The sequence below is a fragment of the Muscardinus avellanarius genome (assembly GCF_963383645.1).
Source record: "Muscardinus avellanarius genome assembly, chromosome: 6".
NCBI lineage: Eukaryota > Metazoa > Chordata > Mammalia > Rodentia > Gliridae > Muscardinus > Muscardinus avellanarius.
The window spans coordinates 48,501,713-48,514,151 of record NC_137791.1 but is presented as its reverse complement, the minus strand read 5'-3'; the positions used below and the strand labels follow the sequence as shown (position 1 = coordinate 48,514,151).

Sequence of the window (12,439 nt, the reverse complement as noted above, 5' to 3'; positions counted from 1 at the left end):
TAGTCACAAGAAGGCTTTTTAAGTTACATTTTTTGCAGATTCAAATTAAACTCAAACTTGATTTCTCTAGGTAATTTGTACAAATATTATTAGTGGGGAAATTAATTTATTATCATGCAAACCATGTAAATTTATTTATTTTTGTCTGAAAACCATGATTTTATTTATTTGTTTGTTTGCTTGTTTGTGTATTGGTGGTACTGGGGGTGGAACCCAGGGGCTTTTCTATCTCCGGACTATACTCCCATACCTATTTTATAATTTATTTGGAAACAGGGTCTCACTAAGTTGCTGAGAGCCTCACTCAGTAGCTGAGGCTGGCTTCAAACCTGCGCGATAAGTGTGCCAACACACCCGGCTGAAAACCATTATTTTAATGACAAGCTCTTTCACCTCTGCTGACACCCCCAAGAAGACTTCCTGTTGAAAGCCAGCACTTTTCATGGGCAAAACCAACTTCCCTATCCCAGCTAGGTCTTTGCCACCCTCAGAGTTCAACCCTAGAGGACAGAGCACTGTGTGGAGGGAGGGTAAAGACCTAACAGGAAAAAAGTGATCACAACAGTTCCAGGGTCCCTGGGTTTCTTCCCAGGCTCATTTAAAACCTCTAAAATAAGGCTGATAACACAACGGGTTTACATATGCATCACCAGCTGTTTAGAAAGTGTAGCTAGATCTCTGACACAGACCAGGTGTCCTCCCAGCTTCAACAAGGGCTGAAGGAAGGCACTCCCAGCTTCCTTCACACAGTAATTATTAGTTTTTTTTAGGCGCAATAAAAAGGCCAGAGAGACCTGTAGAAAAGAATTTTAATGTGGTCTTCTCTCGGGGATAGGGGCTGGACCGCTCCTGGAGACCTCCGAGCTCCTCCTACACTGGAAAGGAAAATGCCCTTCATTTTAAGGTTTACGTCTTGTGGGTGGGGCTACGCGTGGAAACACTGCCCCTCTCGTGATATTGCCTGTCTCACAATATTGCCCAGCAGAGTCTCCTCCTTTTCTAAGGTCCCGCCCCTGCAGGGAGGGACCCAACCTGTCAGTAATAACTGCAGTATGAGCAGCGCTGAGCTGGCCTATGAGTCACCCACTGCCATTGCTGTGGGGCCAGGCCTGCCTCATAGCTTTCTGTCTTCATGTCATTGAGCTCAAGCTCCTCGTTTTGGTCAAAGGTACACTTGTAATGTTCCACCTTCATCTCCAGGTCCTCTTCAGGTGCATACACATTCTGAAAGTAACCATTTCCTGCTGGATCATTCATAATGAAGTGGATCTTCATGGTACCCGCAATGATCTGGTCCAACTTCTGGCTGAACTGCAGTTTCTCCGATTGGGCAGGATTAGAACTGTTGCCCAGTGTGAAAGGGTTCATGGTTACCAGTTCCTGGATCTTCTTTAGTAGCCATTTTAACTGGTGAACTTTCCCCTGAGGGCACCATTTCCAGTTTAATTTCCAGCTCTGGGATTTCCACATTACTGGTCTTAGACTTCAGGAGGTCTCTGGTCATATCTGAGGGGTCTCTAATGTGAAGGGCGATCCCGGTGCCCAAGGGATCTACTGCTCCTCTGGATTTCACAGTTGGTGGCCTTGATGATAGCCTCCTTAAAGTGAAGGATTTCTGGAAGATGGAGCTAATGAAATTTGCTTCCAGGGGAACAAAAATAACCTAGTTTCATGTTGGTCTGAGCAAGAGCATTGCATTCTGGGCAGTTTGTGTTAAACTGGAGCACTTCATTTCTGAGATCTTCCACTTCCAGCTTCTCTTCTGGTCTTTCAGCTTGGAGCCCCAGCATCTCTTGCTGCTGCTGGGTCCAATTGCAGTGTGTGATCACCAGGGCGTAATCTTTCTGGGGGAGCATGTGGATTTTCTACAAAGCTATTTTTTAGGGATCATCAATGATCAGAGTAAAAGAAGATGCCTCTTTAACTTTTTCAGTTTGACAATGAACTCATCAATTCTTTCGGCTACAGCTTCTTCGTTCACCCTTCTTGTAGGCTGATCTTGTCCCAAGCCAGTAAATCACTGCTGAGAAATCCTTACAGTGTTCAGAGCTCCCTTTTGGCTAAAAGCTGCAATTTCAAAATGCAGTTCAAGTATCCTGGTGCTGGCAGAGTCAGTCTTCATCATTTCTCTGTTCATGTCCTCCAGGCCCCTCACAGTCAAAGTGTAGCACACTCCCTGGTTCTGGACCCTGCACTGGATCTCAGTATTGTTCCAGCCACAGTGTTCACAGGAGAAGGAGCTCACTATTATTTCTCTGAAGAAGGGATCTTGGTTAGCAGGAGGCATATCATGCCTTTGCAGTAACAGTTCATGCAGAGCAACTAGATCTCCGTTGGCTGCAGCTCCTTGTCTTCGGTGTTAATGGGCCGGAACAAGTGCCAGGTGGCTGCAACCGGGGGGAAGTAGAGAGTGAGGGGGGTTTGGCAACCTCAGGGGCCTGAGCTCCACAGCCCTAAAAACTATGCTAATTTACATAGGAACTGGTGAACTTCAGGAGAGAGAGGTTTGCAGAAAAAATAATTTTCTATTATATCCTAACATGGGTGTGACAGTGTATTTATTTATTACCCCTGTCCTTTATTTATTTATTTATTTATTTTGGTGGTACTGGGGTTCCTGGAAGCCCTTCTACCTCCGGGCTACACTCCCAGACCTATTTTTACATTTTTTTTATTTGGAAACAGGGTCTCCTAAGCCAGCGCGCGCGGCTGGCTTCGAACCTGCGCGATCCTCCTGTCTCTGCCTCCCAAGCGCGGGGATTACAAGCGTGCACCACCACGCCCGGCTACCCCTGTCCTTTAAACTTAATCTTTTTTGTGTCTACTTTGCTTAATTTCCCAAAGGGTTAACTCAATTGCAACACCAGTTCTGTTCAAATAATGGGCAGCACTGACAAGATATTGGAGAATGGATGGAGAAAGAGATTGCCTACCAGCTCCTTTCTGTCTTTGGAGCCTCCCTTCTCTTTGGTGCTTGCATTCTTTCTAGATTATAGTTTCTGACTATCAAACTCCTCTCTTGGCTTCCTATCACTGGAGTCCAGGACCCATATTTTCTTCCATAGGATACTTGCTGCTTACTCCAATAGCTCCTGTTGACTTCCTGATTGTGCCCAAAGCTGTTTCTTATCTGTCATGAATGTCTCTTAGCTTGAACCATTTTATTTTAATTCATTTTCTTTTGGGACTCTAACAATAACAATAATAATAGTAGGCAAAGTTTATAGAATGATTATAACATGCCCTATTTTATGTAAGATGCATGCTAAATATATGCTACTTAAATGAATCTTTTAAAAAAATTTGAGATGATTATTTTTATTGTCTCTATTTTATAGAGGTTAAAATGAAGCTTAGAAAGAGTGTCATTGCCAAAATTTTTTCCAGTTAGGGAGCAACAAGACTCTGAACCTCTGAACCCATTGGTCTTCAGGCCTCTACAATGCCACCTACCATGTGTGGTGTCTAAGATTATTCTACAGTTTTAGATCAGCAAATCTAAATCTGTGAAAGGTGGTCTGTAACTAGATAAGCAATTTTTTTTTCTTTTAATATATTTTTTTGGTGCATTGTAGTCAAACATCTCAATGGAAACAAGATTTGTAAGGATATACAAGCACACATCACCTAATTAGCCTTTATCCAATCCCCATCCCATTCCATCCCCCTTCTTCAATCCCATGCTTGATTTATTGATTGACTTTGGTATATTTTTTTAAATACATCATCTTCTCCCCTTCCATCCCCTCTGATAGGTCCCCTTAATTGCTTCTCCATAGGGCCTTTTCTTCAACCAGATTTTCTCCTATTGCTCATTTCTTCCTAGGTTTTACATATTGGGAGAAACATTTGATTTTTTATTTTCTGTGATATTTCCTTGTGGATGCTGCATTGCAGGCTCCAATCCCACTCTCAAAGGTCCCGGCACTGGCCTCACCTCATAGCAGACTCCGATTCCAGCCTCACTGGCCCTAGCACTGCTCTCGCTGCCTGACAGGCTCCAAACCCAGCCTTGGAGGCTCCAGCACCGGCCTTGCCTTATGGCAGTCTCCTATCCCAGTCTCGCAGGCCCTGGTACCGGCCTCGCCACACAGCAGGCTCCAATCCCAGCCTCAGAGGCCCAGCACCGGCCTTGCCTTACAGCAGGCTCCTATCTTGGCCTCGCTGGCCCCAACACTGGCCTCACTGCATGGCAGGCTCTTATCCCAGCCTCGGAGGCCCCAGCACCAGCCTTGCCTTATGGCAGGCTCCTATGCTGGCCGCACTGGCCCTGGCACCGGCCTCACTGCATGGCAGGCTCTGATCCCAGCCTCGGAGGCCCCAACACTGGCCTTACATCATGGCAGGCTCCAATGCTGGCCTCACTGGCCCCAGCACCAGCCTCACAACATGGCAGGCTCCAATCCCGGCCTTGCTAGCGCCGGCACCGGCCTCACCGCATGGCAGTCTCCTATCCTGGCCTTGGAGACCCCAGCACCGGCCTTGCCTTATGACAGGCTCCTATCCTGGCCTTGCTGACCCAAGCACCGGCCTCACTGCATGGCAGGCTCTGAGGCCCCAGCAGTGGCTTTGCCTCATGGCAGGCTCCAATCTCAGCCTGGCAGGCCCTTGCACTGGCCTTGCCTCACAGCAGGCTCTGATCCCAGGCTCACTGGGCTCAGTACCGGCCTCGCCACATGGGAGGCTCCAATGATCCCGGCTTCAGAGTCCCCAGCACTGGCATTGGTTCATGGCAGACTCTAATGCCAGCCTCACTGGCCCTGGCACCAGCCTCTCTGTATGCCAGGCTCCAATCCTGGCCTCCCTGGCCCCACACCAGCCTCACCTTATGGCAGGCTCCTATCCTGGCCTTACTGGCCCCAGCACTGGCCTTGCCTTATGGCAGGCTCCGATCCAGTCTCGCTGGCCCAGCACCAGCCTTGCCACAAAGCAGGCTCCGATTAATCCCAGCATCGCAGACCCCGGCACTGGACTCACTGCACAGCAGGCTCAGATCCCAGCCTCACAGGCCCTGACCCTGACTTCACTGCCCAGCAGGCTCCAATCCTGGCCTCCTTGCCCTGGCCCTGGCACTGGCCTTGCGGCACCACAGTCCCCTATCCAGGCTTTGCTGGCCCCGGCACTGGCCTTGTCTCCTGGCAGGCTTCTATCCTGGCCTCAGAGACCCAGCACCAGCTTCACTGTGCTGTGGACTCTGGTCTCTGTCACTGTGATCATGTCATCTACAGATGTTCCCTTTTTTCTTCCTTTTTTTTAATATGAGAAAGCAGTACATGTCTTTTGCAAAAACTGGGAGCTTGAATACCTCGTGGCAATGCATTTTGTCTTCCCTCCAAAGGCAGAGGTCCACAGCTTTACTACAGAGAGCAGGCAGGCCCTGCTGCTGCTTGTGGACCCTGGCCTCCTACACTGCTCAGAGGAGCGCGGTGGCCATGAGGGTTGATGTCTCCCAGAACATGCAGCATGGTGGCCCAACCCAGCTATGCAGGGTTCCCTTTGATACACCCCAAACACTTTTACCACTTAGCATGTTGTCCAGAATTACCCCACATATGGGGTGAGAGCAGTCTACTTTTGGGGAGATTTTCTTAAAAGTTCAAGGTGGATTGGACTGGATCTGTCTGTCTCTCCAAACACTGGTCACTGCTGCTGCCACCACCACCGCCATCACCATCTCAGTTCTCTCCTGAACACTTTACCCACACAGCATGATTTCCAGAATTCCCAAGTATGTGCGGGAGTCACAGTCTACCTTTGGGGTGATTTCTTCAAAAGTTTAAGGTGGATTGGATTGGATCTCTGCCTCTCCCCAATACTGGAAATAGCTGCCACTGCCACGGCCATCTCAGTTCTCTTTCAAGCACCTTTTTCACACAGCATGTTGTCCCAAATTCCTGAGCATGTGCAGTGGTAGCATTCTACCTTTGGGGAGATTTCTTCAAAAGATCGAGGTGGATTGGATCAGATCTCTGCCTCTCTCAATTACTGGCGGCCTCTGCTGCCACTATCACCATCTCAGTTCTCTCACACACACTTTTCCCACACCGCAGATTGTCTGGAATTCCTGAGCATGTGCAGTGGTAGCAGCCAACTTTTGGGGAGATTTCTTCCAAAGTTCAAGGTGAATTTGATCGGATCTCTGCCTCTCCCAACTACTGGCTGCCACTGCAGTCTTGGTTCTCTCCCAAAGAACTTTCCCACACAGAATATTGTCCAGATTCCTGAGGATTTGCAGTGGTAGCAGTCTACCTTTGGGGAGATTTCTCCAAAAGATCAAGGTTAATTAGATCAGATCTCTGCCTCTCCCAATTACTGGCCACTGCCACTGCCGCTGCTATTCCCACCTCAGTTCTCTCTCACACACTTTTCTCACACAGCATGTTGTTGAAAATTCCTGAGCTTGACTGGTGGTAGCAGTCTACCTTTGGGAGATTTCTTCAAAAGATCAAGGTGGATTGGATCAGATCTCTGCCTCTCCCAATTACTGGCAACCTCTGCCACCACTATCACTATCTCAGTTCTCTCCCACTTTTCCCACACAGCATGTTGTCCGGAATTCCTGAGCATGCGTGGGGGTAGCAGCCTACCTTTGGGAAGATTTCTTCCAAAGTTTAAGATGAATTGGATCAGATCTCTGCCTTTCCCAACTACTGGCCACTGCTGCTGTCTTGGTTCTTCTCCCAAACAACTTACCCGCACAGCATATTGTTCAGAATTCCCGTGCATGCACAGCAGTAACAGTCTACCTTTGGGGCAACTTCTCCAAAAGTTTAAGGTGGATTGGATTGGATCCCTGCCTTTCCCAAATACTGGCTGCCGCTGCTGCCCCTGCCTCCATCGCTGCCCCCCTGGTTCTCCCCTGAGCACCTTCCTTAAATGGTATGATGTCCAGAATTCCTAAACATGTGTGGCAGGAGCAGCTCCCCTTCGCAGAGATTTTTTTCCAAAAGTTCAAGGTGGATTGGATAGGATTTGTCTGCATCTCCTGAATACTGGCTGCCACTGCCACCATCTTGGCCCTTCTCCAATATTTTTAATAGAAGAAGGCAGTATGTGTGTTTTGAAGAGGTTGTGAGATTGAGCACTCAGCAGCAATGGATTTTATCTCCCCTCCAAGAGTGAAGGCCACAGCCTAACTGTGTAGAGCAGGATCTGCTGTTCTGAGCACACCACGGCCCCCAGTGCAGCACAGAGGAGCGCAGCAGCCAGGCGCACTGAGCTCCCCAGGACGCGAAACTGGGCTTCCTGCTCGGCACTGCTGGGCTCTCTCCACTACACCCGGATCATTTTTCTTACAAAGTATGTTGTTAAGAGTTCCCCAGCATGAGCGGCTGAAGCAGTCTTTTCTCTAATCTTCTTCTGGGATGTTCTTTCAAAAATCACTTTTCTTGCATGGCGGGCACCTCGTTGTCATCTTGCTTCTAATATCTACTCTCTCTCCTGTTTTCTAGATAGGAAGTCATGGCTGGAAATGCCCCGTTAAGTTGTCCCAATCAGATATTAAACCAAAATCTGGTGTCCAAGGCTTTTCTGAGGAATGCATGTCCTATTCTGCGGCTGTGGTCACCACTGCAGCCATGGCCGCCGCCATCTTGCCCCTCCTCTATATCTAGATAAATAATTTAAAAAGTAGTATTTTCTTCAATTCTACAAATATCGATGAAATCATTACTATATACTTGGCATTATTCTAGGTCTTAAACATATAATAATCTTCTGCTTCCAGATTTATGATTTGACAGCAGTATTAGACATCACAAACACAAAAATCAAATAATATTTTACAAATGAAAATATAAACATTTGCAAACTACAAAGTAAGAATATTGGGACAAGATGGTGTGAAACTCTGGTGACTCTTGGATTTTATATTCAGTTAGTTGAAAGATGTTCATCAACCCTGGGACTCGAGCACATAACCTCACAGAACATATCCCAGGCATTCATAGAGTTTCTAGTGCTTTTGGAGAATAGAGTCAAGTGATGGCCTTTGTCAACAAGGAACACATTTCTTCTCTTTTGAGCTGTTTATAAACTGACATTCTTCAGCGATTCAAATATTAGATTTTATAGACATATTCATCTGGCCATCCTCCTATCCTTGAGATAAGAAGAAATAAAAAAAAACAGATGTCAATAGTCTAATTTTTCCTTTTGAATCCATTTTTCTCTATGGTGATGTTAAATTTGTTAAAATACTAAGAGTTTAATAGATTAGAAGTGAAATTTATTGAAAATAAAATTCATAAATTATGAGATATTCTTGTATTATATATACTGCTAAGAAAAAATGATGTTGACATTAATCTGAAATAAAATACCTTCAAATTACTTAAAACTTGTATTTGTCTCTATTGAAAGTTATTTTACGATTAAACATTTTTGCAAAAGTAACAGTTTTGAGTAAATATAACAAGAAAATATAATCAAAATAAGTTGGTTAAAGTATTTATAAACTTTCTTTTAAGAGATTGAGATTTTTAAAATTGCTTTTTGACTGAGTTATCACTGTACTTTTGCCTCACGAGTTTTGGACTTTCAACTTAAATTTTCTCATCTCTGAGGTAGATATAGAAATAGCATCTTACCCATGTGGTTGTTGCATGTGTGAGGTAAAAGGAGACATGTAAAGTGGTTAGCAATGTTTCTGGTATACAATAAACCCTCAAAACTCTCCTCATAAGTATGTGGTCAAATTGTCTTTTAGTCCCCACTTGCTTGCTCTGGAATATAGTTTGTTTGGAGATGAGTGTTACAACCAAGGCCAGGCCAGCTGTTTGCTTCTGAATAATTCAATAGTTTTCTTAAGTCTGAAACTGTTTCATTGTGAAAATCTTGGAATACTAATGTTTTCTCATATCTATACTTTTGAACTGAAAAGACATCAGTGGAATAGGAACACATTTTATAAGCTTGGAAGCAACATGGAGTGGTCATCTACTATAAATATCAGCTTAAAAATATTGTTTGGCTATATCATTGTTGTGTTTTGAAAGAGTGGAACAAAGAAATATTGCAATCATTTTCTAGAAAGTCTCAAAATAAAGATTCATGAATATGAAATAAGAGGCACTCTTTAGTTGGGTGCCAAACTTTGACATGTTAAAATTAATTTTTCTTATATAATGTCTGCGATCATGGGACAGTGACTGTGGCAGAAAGCACACTAAATTACAATGCAGATTAGAAGGTTCTAAGCAAAAGCAAACAGTATTCAGAGAAGTCTTTCACAGCAGTACAACCAGGGCAGCAGCTGTCTTCCGATGTAGTCAGTCACAATGGAGGTGTGTAGGCCATATTTAACCTTGGAGCCCTCTAATCACTGGTGATGGATAAAGCATTCATCCTTCCCCATGTCTTACATGTTCAGAGTTCACTTGAATACAAGAGGTTGGCATGTACAACCTCTGAATAGATTTTCCTCATGTTCAGGCTATCAGAAATTATTTTTCAGCTAAAATTGACTCCACTCTCCAATTTTCCATAATTTGCATTGCTTTTTTTTTTCCAAGAGAAAGAATAGTTTTGTTTCTTTTCTCTTCATATGGCTTTAAGAAAAGAAATGGTATTATGTTACTTGAAAGTAAAAACTTCTGTAGAGTGACTGTAGATAATAATAATGTACTGTATATTTCAAAAAGCTACAAGAAATTACATATTTTTCCTGCAAAATACATACATACATAGAATATGAATACATATTTCAGGAGATGTGTATTTACTCTGATTTGAACATTACATAATGTACATGTAATGAAACATCACCACATATATTATAAATATGTATAATTTTATCCCAATTAAAACAAACTAATAAACAGAAGATTAATGTAATTTTGAAGAACTCAACCCTTCCCTTCTCATTTTTATTCACCCTCTTTCTCCTGTTTTTTTTAATCTTTAGGCAAACAATTAAATGAATACATAAATAAAAATCTTCTTAGCTAGTATAGTTACTTAACAAATATTTTACCAAGAAAGATTTCATGCAGAGATAAATATACAAAGAGACAAAAGATGATGTATAATGTTTACTTTAAACCTATCACCTGACTTTCCGATTTAGGGAATAATAATTTCTTTAAAACCTCAGGCTACAAAAAATGAGTATTTTATCTGGCATGTTTAGTGTATATGCTCTTGCCTTGGAATGAGAATCTAAAAATGTTCCTTATCATGGGTGGTTTTATACAGTGAAAACTAAGGGCTTTTAAAGGGTTACTGGAAGAAACAAAGTGAATGAACATTTAAACATCACATAGTGCAAGACCTAATAATGTCCTGAATTTCATCTCAGTGAAATAAAGATTCAAGAGAATCTCAGGTGATTTTAGAAATGCTGTAAGAGGTTTTTTTTTTTTTTGTTGTTGTTCTTTATTCTCTATATAGCCATATAAAATTCTCTCCACTGAACTTTCTGGTTTTGAAGTTTCTGTTTCCATTGAGGATAAAAAATAACTAAAAATTCCAGTTGTGCTTTTCATTGGTATTTGCATTCTAACACAAACTCACAAGTTAGAAATATAATTTTTATTTATATTATCTTATAAACATATTTTCTTTAAAAATATAATTTATTATTTTAATATTGGCCTTTGTTATGTATATATACTTTTATAAAGGCAACAGAATTGAAAAATAAAAATAGAGAAATTTGAAATTAAAATTTTAGGCACAATAAAATTTCAAATTAATTAGGTATATTAAAAAATTCTATGCATAAAATAAGTCCATATCAGACATAGTGATTTAATTTGCAAAAATAATTTGTAATAATAGTCAGTTATCTTACATATTAATAAGTATACCACCAATTAAATTATACAAATAAAATTCCCTATGACTCCTAAATAAAACTCATTTGTCAGTTGTGTTCAGATTATTCCAGTAAAATAACCTCACCTTTTCTCTTTTTTGTCTTTAAACAGTTTTTCTTTGTATTATTTTTTTCCTTTTTTTGTACTTATTTGTTTTTGTTCTATACATTATCCTCCATTTTATAGCTATCTGGTAAATATGGCACATAGTTTCTTTAAAGTAGTTTTATCAGCGTTTAAGAAATTTAAGATAATTTTAGGAGGCTGATACTGTTCTAAAGATGATCATATGTACTTTCTATTACGTGACTTTAAGATACATACCTCTGTTCATTAACTTAGAAATTATTTTTTATTTTTTCTTCTATTTCTCTATACTATATCCTAATGATTTAAGTATAATAAATTTTAAAAAATAATTTCACTAGACTTTATGAATAGTAGATTTCTAATCTTTTTTTCACTTTATTTGATAGCAAGAATATTTTTAAAAATATCAACAATTGGCTTTTAATATAGTTTATGTAGAAATAATGCTGCATATATTTTTTCCATACTGATAAATTTTTTGAGTGATATTTTGGTGCCCCAGTAGCATACAGTGTTGGCTAGTGAGAGTGTTTTTGTTACAATAAGTTCTTGGACTTTTACATATTTGATATGGTTCAAAACCTTTGTAGCTGCTTGCTTTATGATACTTAAATTATTCCATCTGATGTCAATGGAAGCTGATTCTAGTTGACATTTTTGACAAGATCACATTAATCTTTGAGAATTCCTTTACTTTCTGGAATAATAAGATATTCCAGGTTCATCATTTACATTTACTGCTATAGACCTGGAACCAAAGACTTCTCCAAGATTCCTGGTTCTTTCTAGAGACATTGTATTTAGAGATTAAATTACAAACAGTAGAGATTTCCATCCCTATTCAGGTTTTAGAAACAAAGTGAGAAATATTTGTTTTTCAGAGAAAATATTTATAAATTCACAATGATATTTCATTTTTTCCAATGTAGTAGTAGATAGTAATGGTATTTGAATGTACTTTATTGGATCTTTTCTATTTTGATAAAGGTTGAATTTTTTTCTATGTTTCAGGATTATTTGTAGATATTTTTCTATTAGTATGTTTATATGTTTTGCCTGTTTATTATTATTTTTTAAAAATTTTGAGACAGGCCCAGCATTGCGGCAAATGTTTGTAATCCCCGTGCGTGGGAGGCTGAGACAGGAGGATCATGCAGGTTCGAAGGCAGCCTCAGATGGCTTAAGGGACCCTGTTTCCAAATAAAATATAAAATAGGTCTGGAGGTAGAAGGCCCCTGGGTTCCATCCCCAGTACCACCAAAAAAAAAAAAAAAAAAAAAAAGAAAAAATATTTGAGACAGGGTTTTATTAAATTGCTGAGGCTGGCCTAGAACTCGTTATCCTCCTGCTTTAGCCTCCCAAGTATCTGTGATTACATATGTGTGCCACTGTACCGAGTGTATTTTGCCTGTGTTCTATAGGATTGTTGGTTTAGTCAATTTTAAATTTTTACATATAAATCTTTTGTGATGCTAGCTATTTTTTATTAGTCCTTTGCGATCATTATACTCTATAACTTCTGATTATTAATG

General features: G+C 41.1%; 1 pseudogene across 1 annotated transcript in view; it reads right to left on the bottom strand.

Moving 5' to 3' along the window:
* Positions 1–1,035: 1,035 nt before the first annotated feature.
* The window catches only part of LOC308264029 (zinc finger protein ZPR1-like), a 96,657-nt pseudogene continuing 85,253 nt past the window's right edge, over positions 1,036–12,439 (bottom strand). Inside the window, exons 3-4 of the transcript in view lie at positions 1,671–2,453; positions 1,036–1,628 (exon numbers count right to left, since the gene is read on the bottom strand). The product of the transcript in view is annotated as a zinc finger protein ZPR1-like (transcript). The remainder of the gene's footprint in view (positions 1,629–1,670; positions 2,454–12,439) is intronic.